Source organism: Ambystoma mexicanum, chromosome 9 (genome assembly GCF_040938575.1).
Source record: "Ambystoma mexicanum isolate Mex_15411 chromosome 9, UKY_AmexF1_1, whole genome shotgun sequence".
NCBI lineage: Eukaryota > Metazoa > Chordata > Amphibia > Caudata > Ambystomatidae > Ambystoma > Ambystoma mexicanum.
In genome coordinates, this window is record NC_090931.1 from 312,818,066 (window position 1) to 312,836,184 (window position 18,119).

The 18,119-nt window shown below is 49.7% G+C and overlaps 1 protein-coding gene across 3 annotated transcripts in view; it reads right to left on the reverse strand.

Annotated features, from left to right (window-relative positions):
• ZZEF1 (zinc finger ZZ-type and EF-hand domain containing 1) overlaps positions 1 to 18,119 on the reverse strand; it is a 3,309,810-nt gene that overhangs the window by 2,424,085 nt on the left and 867,606 nt on the right. The window lies entirely within an intron of this gene.

Genomic DNA, 18,119 nt, shown 5'->3' on the forward strand with positions numbered 1-18,119 from the left:
AGGAGTGGGGGATAATTTCCTTCATATAGTAGTAATTTTGAGGTCTAGTGCTGCTGCCTCCCTTTCTACTTCCCTTCTCTCGCCTGCCAGGATTAGTATCCCGATTGTTTTCTATTGATTTTAAGGCCGGAGTTTGCCCCGAATGTCTCCAACTCTCATTGTTGCGATGAGTGTCCTACCCGGGTCCGCTAGGGCTATCAACTTGTGTTGTCTGCCTGCCATCTCTATCCCCTTTAAGTGGAACGATTCTTAACAATGGTTCCAGAAATATGGCATATAAAAGGGGGGAAAGTGGGCATCCCTGTTTGGTGCCCCTTGATATCTCTACCCTATCTGAGACCTCCCCGTTCATGGCTATCCTAACTGATAGATATAATCTATGTATTGCTCTCCAAATCCCATGCACTTCAGAGTTTTAAATAGTAGTGACCACTCCACCCGGTCGAATGCCTTTTCGGCCTCTAATGAGAGTTGTATTGCCGGAGTGTGTGCGATGCCCGTCTTCTCCACTAGGTGTATGACTCGTCTAAGATTGTCGTGCGTTTGTCGACCCGGTATAAAGCCAGAATGGTCGGTGTTTATCAAGTTGGGCAGAAGTGGGGACAATCTGGCTGCCAGGATTTTTGTGTAGATCTTAAGAGTCCAAATTAATCAGGGCTATGGGGCGGTAGGAGGCAGGATGGGAGGGGTCTTTTGCTGCTTTATGGAAGACTAGTACCTTGGCTTCATTCATTGACGGCGTTACGTTTCCGCATTCTTTGAAGGTGTTTAGGAGTCTGGTTAAGAATGGAGTTATAATGTCCGCATATTTTTTTATAGAATGGAGCTGTAAAGCCATCTGGGCTGGGTGCCTTGTTATTTGGGAGGTTTGCTATTGCCTTTTTCACTTCTTCCCTAATCGGGCTCTCAAGTGCAATTCTATCTTCTGTTATTTGTGGAATGGGGAGGGCTTCTAAATCCGCGTCTTGGACCCTGCCATCCGGGTGTTCCGTTGTAAACAGCGCTTGATAATACTTCCTGAAGGCCTCACCCATATCATGGATGTGCATTAGTATCCCTCCATGTGCGTTTCGGATAATCCTAATTGTCATTGCTTTTTGTTTCTCGCGGAGTTGTCTAGCCAAGTATCTATCTGCCTTGTTGGCCGTGATGTAATAGCGTTGCTTGAGATATAAGAGCGTTTTCTCTGCTTTTTTGGTGCGTAGCATTTCCAATTGTCCTTGTACATGTCTCAAAGCTTTCTGCAGGATGCGGTTGGGGTGACTTAAAAGTTTCTCTTGTGTGTCAGCCGACTCCCCGATATCCTCTCTCCCCCCCTCTCCTCGCACACACTTCCCCTTAACCGATACTTTGCCCCCCTGACCCACATTGCACCAAACACCCTCATTTGCAGCCTCAATCGCGCTGTCTGGTACCATACTCTCACAACCAACACATCAACTGTTATAGTCTTCACCATAAACACTGCATAGCTCTGCCTCGCCATCCGTCCTCCACCTGTTCTCCAGATGGCCATGCTGACCTCACCTGATCACCCTTTGCTCTGCCTTGCCATCAATCAATCTTTCATAAACCTTTTTCACCCCACCAGCCCTTTTCATAGGACATTCAAGTTTGATTTTGGGCTTTTAATAGTTTAGGGTTTGCTCGGCACTGCTGTTTTCAGATGCTTCAGGGAGTATTACAGACTCGGGACAGCGAGTGTCTCCTTGAATGTGGATGTTTGAGACTTTTGTGTGGCTGCACAAGCCAGGGAGGCAGAGACGGAGGCCCTCCCAACTTCATCACTCCACCTTTGGGGCAGGACTGGCTCTGGTAGAAACCCTGGTAGGTCTCCTGCTGCAGGCTAGGTGGAGGGACCCTGTTCGCCCCCTGGCGGGGTCAAGCCACTGACCCGGTCACACTCCTCATTGACAATGAGTCTTCAAGTTAATTATGTTAGTATCTGTGGCTACTCCATCAGGCTTCATCAAATTGTACCTTTTAAATTAGCATCTCAGGACTGCAGACAGAGCAACTGTAGGTACTAAGCTTAACTATACCAATTCCATCTATATGGAAGCTCCCAAACATTTCATACACCGACTACAGACCATGCTAAACTGTGTAGCCACATTTCAGTCAATCTTTCATTGTTTGCATAGGCTGGAGGTTAGAATACATTTTATAGTGGCAACTTTTGTCCTAAAATTCCTGGACAACACAGATTCTAAATTTTTGGTTTCTCAAATTATTTATTTAAACCACCTAAAATGTTATGCTCCTCTTCTTTAACTTCGGCCACTCGTTCAATATTCAACATAAAATCTGCTAGAGATAACGTTTATCATTTCATGGTGCCCTAATCTTGAGCTCTTTATCTGAATCCCTCAGCTCCTCACCCAATATGTGTAGCTTCAAAACTCTACTCAAAACTGGTTCCTTCTCAGCTTGTACTACTGCACCAACCCTTTTACTTTGTTAGTATGTGCTTTTAGACCTACTGGTTTGGGTGCTATATACGCTTAAACATTAAGAAGACTAGTGCCCCTGGAAAGTGCATAGATTTTCAGTTGTCATCTCAGGAAAGACTAGATTACCCAGCCTTACATTTTTTCCAAGAGGCTTGCGAGGGAATGCATGGTTTTGTTTCAGTTAGCAGGTTTGTATACTAGTTTTTAAGCAAGTGTGCAAAGAAATTAGCTTGATTTGAATGCTTTACTGCATGCATCAAAATGTCACTTCCTTGTTTTAAAAGATCTCGATATATCGAGGTATGTGGTGCTCTTTACCCTCTTTCCTGTAGCAGAAAATAGTGACGTATACATCCAGAGCAGACCAAATAAACCAAAAGGAGAACATTGTGCAACACCGACTGGTGATCTTCTGACAGGACTGCTGAGTTTATTGGCTTGCTGATTCCGCCCAGTGAGAGTCTTACAGAATATGCACAAAGCTGTATGTACACCTACCTAGCACAGAGGTTCAAAGTGAGAGCTTCTGTCAAAAGAATGAAAGATCCTGTCACAGCCAGTCAGCTATCATTTGTTTCGTGACTAGTACAGGAAGAAACTATTTTACGGCCAACCTTAATGCCCCTAATTGATAAGTGTTAACGTGTAGAGTGGTCCTTTTTGGTCCATAGGCCCCTGTAGAAAACTCATCTAGACACACACTCTAGCTTAACAGCAATGTGTCTGTGACTGTCATTTGCTGAGCGGTGACTTCAGGGCTCCAAGAACCATGTTCGAATCCTCCATCTCTGATGGAAAGATTTGCAATATGAGGAAACAAATCCAGTCAGGTAATTTCTCCCATTCATCATGAACTCTCCTGCGTGCAATGCACATGGAGACTTCAATCGGGGAGATATACAAACCCTCAAAATCACTTCATTCCATTTTACAATGCAGTACATCCAGTTAGAATCACTCCCTTGAAGAAAATTGTACCACAATGTTTGCATACAGTAGCTTCTTGCCTCACTGTTATACTTACAAACGTGTTGTTGCCTCAGCTTATCCAAACTCGCACACTCCATTAGAATATGTGTTATGCTTTCTAACTCCAGCTCACCACACATACAATGGTGCCTGTTCTGCCTTGGGATGCCAATCTATCCTCCCAAAATGTCCAATGTCGGCATCGTGTTAAATGAAATGGCCATTTATCTTCGTATTGTGAAGCTGTGAGGATAGGCTCTTAAAAATGCAGGTATCTAACTTCTTAGAAAGCTTTCTAAAAATTCTCTACAATTAGACTTGCTGGCTAGATTTACTATATGTTGCTCTTTCTCCCGTAGCCGCTGTGCCTTTTCACAGCTTTTTATTGTTACAATTAGGGTTTGCCATCTCATAGTCCAAGCTTTTATTACAAACTTCAATCTTAAGCAACCAGCTTTGGTTCGTGAATCTAGGAGACCGTGGGCTTTCCATAGTTATAAAAGTTACTCACCGTTGGCGCTCAGGTCTTTTCTACCCCAAATCTATGGCAGAGTGTTTCTAGTCAGAACCGACAATTCAACAACAATGTTTTATCTGAACAAACAGGGGTGAACCAGGTTGAGAGCACTCTGCATGGAGTGACTACGGTACTCATAGCCCCAAGTCCCCTTTCCTCCATCCTTGTGGGCGTCCCCTGGCACAGCGACGGTACCAGAACTTATTGACATTGAAAAATGTGAGATTCGCTTTAAATTTAGTATAGCGCACAAGGGCGTGGTCCTGGGTGTAGACACACCCACTAGGTCCTCCAGTCTGGCACTTAACCTCAGTCCCCTTTTGACACATTGGATGCTTGTAAACTTTGCTGTACTAACACTTTTAGCCCCTAGCATAATAGCAAGGGAAGGTGGGTGGGATGTATGGAGGAAAGGGGACTTAGGACTGACAACCGTAGTCACTCCATGCAGAGTGCTCTCGACCTGCTTCCCCCTGCTTGTTCAGATAAAACATTGTTGTTGAGTTGTTGGTTCTGACTAGAACCACTCTGCCATAGATAAGAGGGAGAAAAGATCTGAGCGCCAAGCACACCGCTTTGAACTCCAGCAAATTGATGTGGTAGCTGGCCTCCTCCCTGGACCACGAGCTGTGAATGTAATGAGAGTCCAAGGTCGCCTGCAGCCCTGGAGACAGTGACCCACTGACACAGTGCAGGCAAGGAGCCAACAGTAGGTCCGGTTGAAGCGTAAGAGGCATGAAAAGTCTGTCTTACTGCAAACCTGTCTCCTTGTACCAGGCCGCCGCCAAATTCAGCTTAATACGACTCATCTCAATTCTGGCATGTGGTATCGCTAGGACACAAGAGGCCATGAGACCCAGCAAGTACTGAAACCACCATGCTGAAGTTGACGAGTTTTGAAGAAAATGGCAGACCGCCTTGTGGAGAGACGTCAGCCAATCGGGAGTAGGGAAGATTCTCGGTGCAATGGTATCCCACCGGACCCCCAGGAACTAGAGGGACTGGGAGGGGAACAGCTGGGACTTATTCTGGTTGACTAAGAACCCCAACTGGAAAAGTATGTCTGCCAGTGGCTGGCACAAGTGAAGGCCCCCCTCAGGGAACTGGACCTCACCAATCAATCGTCCAGATAAGGATACAGATGATGGCCCTTGAGCCTGAGCAGGCTTGCCACCACGTTCATAGTCTTGGTGAATACGTGGGGGCGGAAATGAGGCCAAACAACAGCACCCTGGAAATGGTGCATCATAATCTTGAACCATAGAAACTGCATGTGCGGCTGACAGATGGGGACGTGCAGCAATGCATCTTTTAGATCTAGGAAACACATCCAGTCTCCTGCACATAATGACTCTGTTATCTGAGCGGGTGCAATCATTTTGAAGTGTTCGAGAGGTAGGCAAAGGTTGAGTAAGGAGACATCCATGACTACCCACAGGCCTGCCTGGTTGTTCTTGGGTACTGCAAAAATCATGGCATAATAGCGAGAGCCCTCGTCTTAACAGGGCACTGGCTCCTCTGCTTGCATGCTCAATAATAGCCAGATCTCCCTCAAAAAAGCAGGGAGACTATCTGCAGCAGCGGAGGGGAGTAGGCAAGGGAGAGGGAAGAGGAAAACACAATCCTGTCTAGACTATCGAGAGGATCCATGAGTTTGAAAACAGATGCTTCCAGGTGCTGATAAACAGAGTCAACCGACGCCCCCACGCCCCCAGAGGAGAGCCGTGGTCCCTGACCATAACTTCATTGCTTCTTGCCCTCAGATGCGGGGTGGGGTGAAAAAAGCCGCTTGTGGTTTGCTGATGCTTTCTTCTGTGCAAACTGCGTGACCTGTCTGGCTGGCAAATATTCCTATCCTGGAAGCCCCAAAATCCACTGAAGGAACTAGGTTTATGGTCAGACCTGCCCTGACCTTAGGGAAAGGGCTTCAAACCAGGCTTGGTCAAGACACACAAGAATTAGCTGTCTGTGTGGACATCATCTTTGTTAGTTCCTCATCCATAAGATGAGCGGAACAGATCTGAACCCTTGAATGGGAGGTCGAGGATCCGCTTTTGGATGTCAGTGGAAAACCTGGTGGCATGCATCCAGGCGGTTCCCCGCATTTGTACCCCCATGCACATGCCCCTGCTGGCAGTGTCTATGTGCAATATGGTAGACTCCATTAGGCCCTGTGCAACTACCATTGCCTCGGCAAGGCCTGCCTTGAACACCACTTGCCTATCATGGGGTGAGTCTGGAAGGAAGCCGCCAATCTCCTTCTACAGCTTTTGGTTAGCTGCCGAGAGAAGAGCGTTGACGGTCGTCTGGAGTAGGTGCAACCCAGCACTAGGTACACCTTTCTGCCGAAAGACTTCAACAACTTGTCCTCTTTAGAAAGACAGCGGGTTGCCGAAGACACTGTCAAATACCCAGAAGATTTGGAATACATGATGCTGCCGCCACGACCGATGAGTGTGGCTGAGGATGTGCCTTGAGCAAAAACAACGGGGGGTTCTGGGAGTTTCTCTACTACTGGCATATATACCGGGTTAGAGTCTCAACCAGACACTTTAGCTCACCATCCTTTCACAGAAGAGAAATTTCCACTACATATCAGTCCTTGTTCTGCCAAACGGCAGTCCACAACTGAAATGCCTGGCAATTCTCTTCTGAACAAGAGTACCAACAGTAACCCCAGACACGTGTTTCATCCTGGTTGGGCCTCGTCAGTGAGGTGGAGCTGTGCCTCTCTAAGAACAATGAGCAAGGGCCGAGAACAGCACGGGATCCTTTTCTAGCTGCTGAAAGCATACATCTAGCCGTTTATTACGTTGGGAATTGACCCCCTGCTTTTCCCAGATCCTCAGCGCTACATAGAGGACATACTTTTGCAAAGGGTTGCCTGACCTGCTGGACGATTTCAGAGACAACACTTTTGCCAACACCCCCGGCTCCTGCTGAGCCTGCTCTGTTTGCAGACCTCACAGAAATTCTGCTAGCCCCTGTAGACAATTATGAAACGCCTTGAGTGAGGCAGATGCCTCAGCCTCCTCCATGTCGTCAGTATCGTCCTGCGCCTGAGGGAAAGGGGGAATGGTGTCAGGTTGATCACCTTGAGAGCCCTCCTGCAGACTAATGCCCTAATGGGACGAGTCTGGGGCAGCGGGATTGGGGAGGTGGTTGTTGAAAAGGCGGGGCCTGCATGGGCAGCATAGCCGGAGCCGCTGGAAAAAGAACCAGGACCCCTGGGGGCTGCGATGGGGGTCCCAGAGGCGGTGGATGGGGAGGCAGAATCTGCGGTACTACATCCCTAATGAGATCTTTGAGGCACCCCGCCATCTGGTGAGACCTCAGGGTTAAACGCTCAAAAAAGCTATCCACACACACTGTCTGGTTTGGACAAGGAGTTTGACCCTCTGACGCACTAGGCCCTTGTGACAGCTCTCAAGCCTCCTAGACACTTGGGGCTCTGGCAGGTTCAATTTATCTGGGGACCTCAGAGGGGTAACAAAGGGTTGACTGGTATAAATATCCCCCTGGGGGTACTAGTCCACCAGAGGTTGCCAGTCGCTGCCACCACCTGCAGGAAACAGACTGCTGCCTCTCTGTGCGGTTCACTCGGAGGATGGCAACGGTGTCCCACGTGAACCTATATCCGGCCCAGAATCAAGCTGTGATGGCTCTGCCACGTGCTTGGAAGCAATTCTGTGGTTCGGCACTGAGTCTTGCAGAGGAAATTATAAGTTCCTCACTGTAGTAAATAACGTACTATTAGTTCATAGTCCATAGTCCCCTTTCCTCCATACTGTATGGGTGTCCCTTCCAAGGGATGGGAGACAGAACCTTTTTCACCAGAAAAAACCTTCTTCCCCCCCTTTAAATTTAGAGTGCAGGGGTGCGGCACAGGGAGCACACGCTGCCCTGACTCCGCCCATCCGGTGCCACACCACAGTCCCCATTGACGCTTCGACAATAGATTTAACATTGCCTAATGACACCAGTTTTATTAGGGGGGAGGTTGCTGGGACGTATGGAGGAAAGGGGACTATAGACTAAGAGTATGTTATTCACTACAGTGAGAAACTTATAATTACTCTAGCGTGCCGTCCCCTTTCCTCCATACTGTATGGGCGATTATAACTGACTGTAGCCCCAGGGTGGAGAGGAGATCCTCCTTAAGCAAATAGGTTCCTGAGAACCGCCTGTCCGAAAGCTGCACCAGACTGAGAGTCGGCATCCAAACAGTAATGCTTGCAGAAAGCCGAAGGAAGGCCCAAGTGGCCGCCCTGCTAATGACTTGCCAAGGGACATGGCGCTGGAATGCGATGGCCGTTGCCATGGCCCAACTGTGTGGGCATGCATGTTGGCCGGGAGCGGCTTGTGCTGGCCCTCATACACTTCTTTGATGGCAAAGACCATCCAGCGGGATATGGAAGCCTTAGAGGCCTGATAGCCTGGTCTTGAGCCTTCGAAAGTGACAAACAGGGCATCCGATTTGCGGAAGCCCGTGGTCTTTTCCAAGTAGAATTTCTGGGCACACCGCACATCCAGGCAGTGCAGCACTCTGTGCTTCGTCCTTGGGATCAGGAAAAAACGTAGGAAGGACTATTTCCACGTTCAAGTGGAAAGCAGACGGAACCTTGGGCAGAAATGTCGGGTGTGTCCGCAGGACTACCTTGTCCTTGTGAAAGGTGGTATATGGTTCAGAGGCGACCAGCGCCTGGATTTCGCGGACTCTATGAGCCGAGGGGAGGCCGACTAGTAAGGCCGTCTTGATGGTGACCAGCCTGATGTACACAGACGCCATTGGCTTGAACTGTTTGTGCGCCAGGGCGCCCAAGACTATGTTAAGGTCCCACACCGGTTGCGGTCTCTTGACGGGCGGGTAGAGCCTTGCAAGTCCCGTCAGATGTTTCTTGATGATAGGGTTGGAGGAAAAGAAAACACCCTCCTCAGAGTTCCTTAAGACCCAATGGCTGCGAAGTATGTGCGGCAGGTGTCCACCTGCACGCCTGAATGGGCGAGGTGCGCCGAAAAGGAGAGTATGTCGTCCAGGGTGCATGCTAGGGGGTCGATTCCATTGGAGTCTGCTCATTGGCATAATCTGGTCCATTTGCTTTTGTACTGGGCCCTGGTAGCTTTGCTACTGGCACCTTGTAGGATATACAGATTGGCCTGTGAGAGGATAAGGTGCCGAAGCGTTACCTGCTCAGGTATCGCGCTGTGAGGGATAGTTTCCCTGTCACGGGGGGGATGACTCTGCCCCCCTGCTGTGCCAGAAGATGTGATGGATCCATCGGGAGATGAATCGGGGGCACTTCCGAGAGACTGAGCAGCTCCCAAAACCATGGCCTGGCCGGCCAGCATGGAACTATTAGAATGATGAGGAGTTGGTGAGTCTCCTTGATTTTGCAAATCACCCTGTGTATCAGGGGAGTGGGCTTTCATGCCGGTCTACTGGAGGTGAAACGCGTCGCCCAGAGAGCCGGGGCCCTGACCTTGCAAGGATGCGAACTGGGGACACTTCTTGTGCCAGGTGGCAAAGAGATCCACCTGGGGGTGACCCCACCTGTTGAAAATCTCCTGAATAACAAGGTTGTTTACCTGCCACTAGTAATTGTCAGCACCCAACCTGCTGAGCCTGTCCGCTTCCAAGTTGGATCGCCAGTCTGCACAGAGGAGGGGATCTGGTGCCTCCCTGCTTGTTGACGTAGTACATGCTGGTCGAGTTGTCCGTCTGGATGAGGACAACCTTGCCCCTGAGAAGTGGTAGGAATGCCCTGAGCGTCAGCAGATGGCGTTCACCTCTAGCCAATTGATGTGGTATTCCTGCTCCTGTCAAGTCCAGGTGCCATGGACCGAGAGATCGTCCAGGGTGGCTCTCCAGCCCTCGAGCGAGGAATCCGTGGTGATAGTGGCCTGCGAAGTAGGCAGCCGGAAGGGCTTGCCTCTGGACCACCGAGTGAGGTCCGGGTGCAGAGATGGAAGAACGTTGATCTTCTCAGATTGAAAGCCCCGCTCCTGGTTCCATGAGGCCGCAAAGCGCTGATGAGTCCTCCTCATCCTCGTGTGCGGAACGGCTAATAAGACCACTGCCAGTAGACCCAGGAGATGTTGGTACCACCATGACGGGTGGCCCTCTTGATGGCTGAGATTTTGTCCTCCAACGAACAAAATACCTTCTCGGAGCACGTGTCCCAGATGAGGCCCAAGAATGTCAAAGTCTGCGTAGGCTGCAGCTGTTACCTCTTGAGAATGAGCGAGAAGCCCAGATCGTGCACTGTGTTCATAAGGCCATGGGAAGAGTGGTGAACCGCTTCCGTCTTCGAGGTATGGGTAGATGTGGATGCCCTGCACTCTGAGGAGGGCTGCTACCTCATTCAGGAGCATGGTAAAGACCCTGGGGGCCGAGTTGAGGGCAAAATGAAGGACCTTGTATTGAAAATGGAAGCCCATGATCCTGGACCATAGGAAAGAACGATGGGGCTGCCAAATCGGGACGTGTAGGTACTCGTCCTTCAGATCCAGGGAGCACATCCAGTCTCCCTTGCACAACGTCTCCACTATAAAAGCTGGCGTAACCATCTTGAATTTTTACAGGGGTAAGGAGAGGTTGAGGGTGGAAAGGTCCAGCACAACTCTCAGGCCCGCCTGGTTCTTCTTCTGAATGGCGAAAATCCTGGAGTAAAAACCAAAGCCTTGCTGGGAGGCTGGGACTTCCTCCACTGCCTGGCTCTTTACGAGCGACTGGATCGCTGCCAAAAGAGTTGCTGTCCCAACCTGTGGGAGTGGAGGGGAGGAGGGAGGAGAGGCTGGGATAGGGAGGCGGTACCCCATGGATACTACAGAGGGGATCCAGGGGTCCACAGAATTTCTGGCGCCAGAAATGTACGTGGAGAGCAAGCCTGTCCCCCACCAGAGACACGTTGACCCGAAAAGCGTTTCATGCCTCATTTCCCCCAGAAGCTGTCACAGAGGAGGGGGACTGGAAAAGCCCTTACTCCCCCCTCCCTGTTTGTTACTTGCGCTGGTTCTGAGACGTTCTGGATCTATGTTCCTGGAAGCAGCGGAACCCTCTGTACGTACGACCCCTTTCTGAGCGCTGCTGAGATTGAGTGTACGATTTGGGCGTGGTCTTTGTAAGGATGGATACTTAGCCGTTTGTGATCTGTTTTTCTTAAAGCGTTGGAATGGAGTTTCATGCCATACGCCTCCAAGATCTTCTCCTCCTTGCCTAGCAGCGCCGCAGAGGAGGAGGCTGAGGACGACTGGGGCTTGGAGTATAGTGATGCTGCAGCGATCACAGAGGAATGTGGCTGAGGATGGGCCGAAAGCAAGATTGTATCCCCCTCCATCTGGCTGTACTTGGCGTCCAGGTGTCAAATGACCGGCTGGGCTGAGTGGTGTTTGTGCCAGCCCTTCTTGGCCAGGGAGACTACATCGGTCTGCATAGGAATCCCCGATTTGGCAGAGGGGCATTGTGTGAGGACTTCCTCCCAGAACCCCCTCTGCCGGCTGCTCGACTTTGGGTTGGGGAAGGCCCAGATACTCTGCCAGGCCAGCAAGACGTTTGTGGAAGGCTCTCGCTGAGGATGGCTTGTCCGGATGATCCTCCTCAGCCGTATCCTGCGGATCTGGGGGATCCTATGAAGGAGGAGTTGGCGCTGGAGTTTGGGGTACAGGGACCATGGCCGAAGGCTGAGGAGGAGGCTGAGGAGCCGGAGGCAGCGGCTGCGCCAGGGCATGGGGCACCGACGGAGGCGTATGTGGTGCCACTAGCATTGCGGGAATGACTTCCCTGATGGCGTCTTTGAGCACAGAACCCATCCGAGGTGACTTCCTGAGGCTGAGAAACCTCTCAAAGAAAACCTCCTCACTTACTGAAGAGGTGGCAGGGGGAGCTGATGGGGTAGATTGAGGCTGCTGGAGCTGCTGCATACCCTGTCCATACGGACGAAAAGGAAAGCTGCCCTGCGCAAATGAGGGGTAGACTGTAGGCCACGTACCTGGTTGAGGCCAGTCCCACCTTGACACTTGTACTTCGCCAAATTCCTGGAATGGCGTCGGACGGGTGCCTCTTTCTGGTGCGGAAGCCATTTTGTCAGGTTGCATGCCACGTGATTGCGACGTGTTGCTCGGCCCGCTGGGCCCGGCCTCCTCCAAGACTCTTGCGTTTGGATCACGAGGCCTACCCTGCTCATCGAGCCTCGGCCTGGTAGGTGTGGTACCCTCGACCCGGGGGTCGGTAGAGCTGCATTTAGGCACAGCCTTGGACGTATTGCCGGTATTAGGGCGTAGCCCATCGGCCATGGTGCCGGTATAAGGGCGGAGCCACTTGGGTGAAGACCCGGAAAAAGAACCTTTCGGTCCCTCAACACTGCCACATAGAGGATCCAAGGATCCCTCGGCCCGGACGTTGGTAGCTGGAGTAGCCTTGGTTCACGTGCTGGTAGAAGGACCTGAGCGGTCCCTCCCGCACAGGAGAGTCCCTGGGAGGGAGTCTCCCTTGAGGGGTGCAATGGAGAATATAGGCCCTACCTTGGGTCTGTTTCGATGTTTCACAAAGTTCTTGAAGTCCTCTGGAGGAGACTTCTGGAAGAGCTCCCTCCACCTGGCTAGTCTGTTCTTCAGCACTTTAGAGGACAGCGAGTCACACGCTGAACAAGATTGCCAACCGCGGTCTGGACCAAGGCAACGTAGGCAGAAGGTGTGGGGGTCTGAAGTAGGGAAGAGCCCGTTGCAGGATGGACACCTGCTGAACCCTGTCAAATTTGACATGCGCCGGGGAGGAGCGCGACGCCTTAGGACTAAGTACCTGAATGATAAAAAGACAAAAAAGAAGACAAAGAAAAGAAGTATCCGCGTGTGGAATTACATGGCCAAAGCCAAACCCAGGAGCGCTGGTGAATTCGGCCCGTTCCCGTCAATGCGGAAAAGGGGGCTGAGGTGTGGCGCCGGAGTCAGGGAAGCGCATGCTCCCTGGGCCGAACCCCCGCGCGCCTCTAAATTTAAAGGGGAAGAAGGTTTTTCTGGTGAAAAAGGTTCCGTCTCCCGTCCCTTGGAAGGGACGCCCATACAATATGGAGGAAAGGGGACGGGACGTAAGAGTATGCGCGGGAGCCTGTCATCCGGTGCAGGGACCTCCACCCAGCCTGGCACTGAAGGGATACTACGGACCTCGGAAGGGACTCCGACTGACGCCCTCCGCCATGCAGCAATCAGTCTTTGGCACTGATCAGCGACCTCAGATGGCTCCGGCAGGCCCCCTGCCCTCAGTAATGGCACCTTTAATCGATGCACCATGAGATCGGTGTGCCCTGAGATGATGCCTCTGCCTTCCTTTTTGAACTAGAGCCCAAAGCCAACACCCACCAACCCTGGTGCGGTAGTGGAGATTGTGAGCCTCTCAGAGGCAGTCATTGGAGAGCCACCGAGCCCCTCACCACGTGCGCTGGTAGCTTTCACAGACTCATGCCTAACTCTGGTAGAAAAGCCCGTAGGGCCTCTCCCAGTCGGCGTCCCCGGGAAGGAATCACTGTGCTGGAGTGCCTTGTTAAAGAGACGACTAACCTTGTCGTGTCACGATGCCTTTGATACAGAGTCCTTAGATGCTTAGGTGCTTAAGATCTCCCGCCAGCGGGATAAGCAGTTCTTCAAGGAACGCGGAGCAAGGCCGCCACACGTTGCACACACGCCCTCAACAGTCGTCGAGTCCCAGCCACTCTAAGCAACGTGCATGGGGGTCCGATGCCAGGAAGGAGCAGTTGCACAAGGCGCACCTGGAGAAGACTCATGCAACCGACATGCGCAGAGAAAGGCGAGGCACCGAAGGGATTTGAAGGATTGAAAAAATAAAACATGGGGAAGCGTGCGAAGCACAAAAAAGTATGCATGCGCAAGCTGCCAGGTCCGTTCCCGTCAGAGCAGAAAAAGGGACTCGGGAAAGTCACCCAAGTGCGTGGCATGGCGGGCGTAACTATGCCCAGAGCCGCGCTCCAGGATTGTATACTAAATTTAAGGGGGAAGCTCACATTTCTCACTGCCAATAGGTTCCAGTACCGTCCCCGTGCCATCAACCATTTTCCTAATAATTTGTGGCTACTATTTCTCTAATTTATGCTGATATTTTTCACCCCATATTTCAACTCCATATATCCTAATCTAAGCCATGTACACAGTTGGAAGAGAATGAACCGAATGCACATCACAAATCCCCACAAACGCAGTAACTTCACCCACTGATGCCTTCCTTGTCACGGCGTACCAGAACACATTTTGGCATGTAATGCCCTTAACATCGTCAATAGCCGATTGTCACACGCCGCAGAAGCTGGCGTGTGTGGAGCTGGTGGCGCTTTGGTGGCCATTAGCCTCCCCCGTCACGCTTTCACGCATCTTGCAGTGACGGTCTAGTCTTTCCACTGCATGCTACTGTTGGAAGCCTTTTCCGTCACACCAACCAGGAAGCCTTCGCGTTGCAACCTACTCGCGTTAGGCTTTCGGGTTGGTACACTACTAGTTTTCTCGCCGTGCACTCTCGTGCTTCACCCCCCGTTTGCTTCTACACCCTCTGTGTTTATTTTCCCTCTTTCCCGGCTCATCCCTTAGTTTTTACCTTCCTATTTCGTCCCCCCCCCCCCCGTTTCCGAGTGCAGCTTTCAGCAGTTTCCCTGGGTTTTTTTATGCCTAGTGGCTTTTTCGCCTGGAATAGTTTGTTCCGGAAGAGGGGCCCCCCGGACCACTCACCCAACGGTCAGGGTGGCTTACTTCCGGGGCAGTCCCTATCTGCACACTAAAAAAAAGGCGCTGTGGAAGAAAAGGTTTGGTGGACAGTTGTATCAAAAACCACAGGTGAGGGGGGAGTGGAGTGACAAAGAATCAGGAACCTAAGTAGCAGACATTGACACCCATCCAGTATTTCTAGGGCCTCCAATTTCTTCCATAACCTCACTCTACTCTGTCATGATGCCTACCCCCGGAGCACCAGGCCAGGCCCAGCACCCCCGGGAGCAGGCATCACGCCCCCGGGTAAAAGCCCAGCAGCCCTTTATAGGGCTCTTTGGACTTTGTCCTGGCGCCGTTGGCACCAGGCTCATGTTGGACATCAGTCCTGGCGCCATGGGCGTCAGGCTCACAAGGGGAAGTGTTTGGTGCACTTACCTGAAGCAGACCATGCTGCACACTCACCTGATGCAGACCATGCTGCATGAAGAACCAAGCCAAATGAGGCTTAGGAGGGACTATTTTTCTGAAGGAACTATTTTGTTACTTGGGTGGGGCTGTGGAAGAATACTCACCTGGAACTTCTTCCAAGGCTATTTAAGCCACACCCCGACAGCCACACGTGCTTCGCGTTGCTCTGCATCCTAGCAGCTGAGCGCTCACCGTGTCTGCTCCTGCACCTGGACTCCAGCCACGCCCGCCTCGAACCTGGAATACCTGTATGAGAATAAGAGAAGAGAAAGGTGAAAACCAAGAACTATTTCAACCTTCTTACCTGCATCCGGAATCTTCACGCCAGCTTTCCTGAAGGAAGACTTCCATTTAAAAGCACCGCGTTGCTCGCTGCAGCGCCGCGCTTCACTCACCTGTTCCCGAGACGCCGTCCGGCTCCATCGCGGCTCTCAGTGCCGGTCGCCACATCTCTGCACCGCACCTAAGGGAGAGAAGAAGAAGAGACAAAAGGTGAGCAAGGGAACACAAGAGGAAAGCCGGATTCTCAGCCATATTACTTACCGCCTATTCTTGGTGAGCCATTCCACATCTCGGGTCGGCGCCACATCTCTGGCAGGTACCGCACCCCGGCCCCTATGGGGAAAGGACAAAAGACATTAATGGGGAATTATAAAGACATTTTGAGGGGTCGTCCTCATCACTAACTCACCTGATTTTACCCCGGCAATTTAACCCCTCAACGCATCGCCTTTGTTCTGCACATGAAATAAAGGACAGAAAAAGACAACATAAAAGGAGGCTCACACTTGAACTTTTGCATCTTCATACTTACGGCGTATCGCTCAGTAAAGTCAAGTGGATTTGCCAGCGCCATTCTGAAAACCAGTGAAGTAACTGGACGAACGCGCGCCCCTGCGCCAGAAGCAGGATGGAGAGTTCATCCTTCCAAACCATAAGGTGAGCTTAAACCTAGGGTTTTGGAGGAAGTCAGGAGAAGAACGAAGGGGGAAAGTGGGGAGCAAGCACATTATTCAGCAGACAGTTAATCCCCTTTCTCATCTGCAGAAGGATATTCCTACGGCCCAGACAAGCAAGATTTGGGGGTCCTGTTCAATCGGTGGTCCGAATTCTGCGCATCACGCTTGAAGAGGCCACAGCAACCCAGACCAGAGCCTCCGTGGGAGCCAGGTGAGCGTTACAACTCACAGTATCAAAAGCTACACTTAGATCAATGTAAGCAGCATATATACTGTTAATTCCCTCGTAATCCAAGAATACTCAATTTTAGGCTTATCAAAGATTACTAGTTATACTCTCTCCTCTTTCCTAAATCCTGTTTGATAATCTAGTTTATTTGTCTCAAACCATATAGTTAGCTTTGGCCAAAAGGACCCTGGTAATTATTTTAGAGGGTATGCTTAGCATGGCTAGGAGCCTATAATTGGATGATTCTTGTCTAGAACCCTTTTTAAAGACTGGTAATATCAGGCTTTCTTTACAACATGTTGATAGGCTTCCTATATTATTTACAGCTTTAAAAACTTAAGGCCTCAACCCAGATTACCGGTTCCACCTTTAACAAAGCATTGCTAGTACCATCTGATCACATGTCTCTGGGTGACTTCAGTTTCTTGATCATTTCAACCAATTGAACAGCTCTAACATTACACTATCAAATAGCTTCTAGCTTTCCATCACTCTTGCTACATACCTCACCTTTGGGTCTCCCAATATATGACTGCCACATTGGACAGGAAACATTTTTATCAAGACTCCCCCCTTATTATTGGAATTCATATATTTCCAAAATGTATGGTCATTTCTTTCAATAGCTGCCTTAACTACACACATCCACCTGTATTTTTTTCTGTTTTTGATATTGTCTCAACCACCCCTTCAATGTATCCTTACGTTCTATTTTTTTCTTAATACATTTGAAACTGCATACTGATTGTTTAATTGTAAACCAAACGCTAAATTATGTATATCCTTTCCAAGAGATATGTTTTCCTTTTGGAATGATCATATTGTTCCCTCCTGTACATAAAGGTGTTCTTTGTCTGTGGTCCTGATTTTCTAACCTGTATATTAGGACATACTTTATCTCTTTTAGAGTCCAAAGATTTAACATGGTTTCAAACTTCAATATTACCGCGTCCTCCTTCTCAACATAGTCTGTCGCACAAGTAGCTAAGAACTTTGTAAACTCAATTTGCATGAGACTTTTTACCTTGTCAAAATGACCAGCTTTGCATACAATCCTATTTCTGTCCCTATGTATTTCTACATTTCCACAATTTATAATTTCAAGTACAGGTTTGCAAAACTGCAGAAAAGCACATAAGGATAGATGATCGGTTTCCTACCTCAGGCTAATCGCCATATCGATTACCATTTCTAAATGTAGCACGTCAACAAACAGGTAATCTATGGTAGATGTACTTCTTTCATCTGCACGTACATACCCTCGGTTCAGGTATCCTTTACAAAAACCATTAAGCATTTTTTGTCCATGGAGTTTAAGTAGGGATGCCCACTCCAATCAGATCAGTTTTTTCAGTTGGGCCTGATCTATCCACAAGACCATTCTCCAATAGCGAATTAGGGATGTGCGCGTTCCAATCCCCTCCTAGAATTACCATTGTGTTACCCTCAACTTTGTTTAACATAGATTCTACAGTTGTCATGTTCACCTTATGTTGTTTCAAATCATGTGGGTTAAACGCTTGCTGCTGTGATCTGCGTTTGATCTGCAGGTCGCAGGTTTGAATCCCAGCAAGCCCAACTCAGCCTTTCATCCTTCAGAGGTCAATAAATGAGTACCAATTTCGATTGGGTAATAATAGTAATGTATGTAAATATGTCCTATGTAATGCACTTTAGATTAAAGCGCTATATAAAAAAGATTAACAAAGTATTATTATATATATTAATATCATTTTCTCAATACTATCTCCTCTACTTTCCAATATTTCTCCCAAGGCACTATCTATACTATGCATTAATCTGGTTATGGTCCAAGC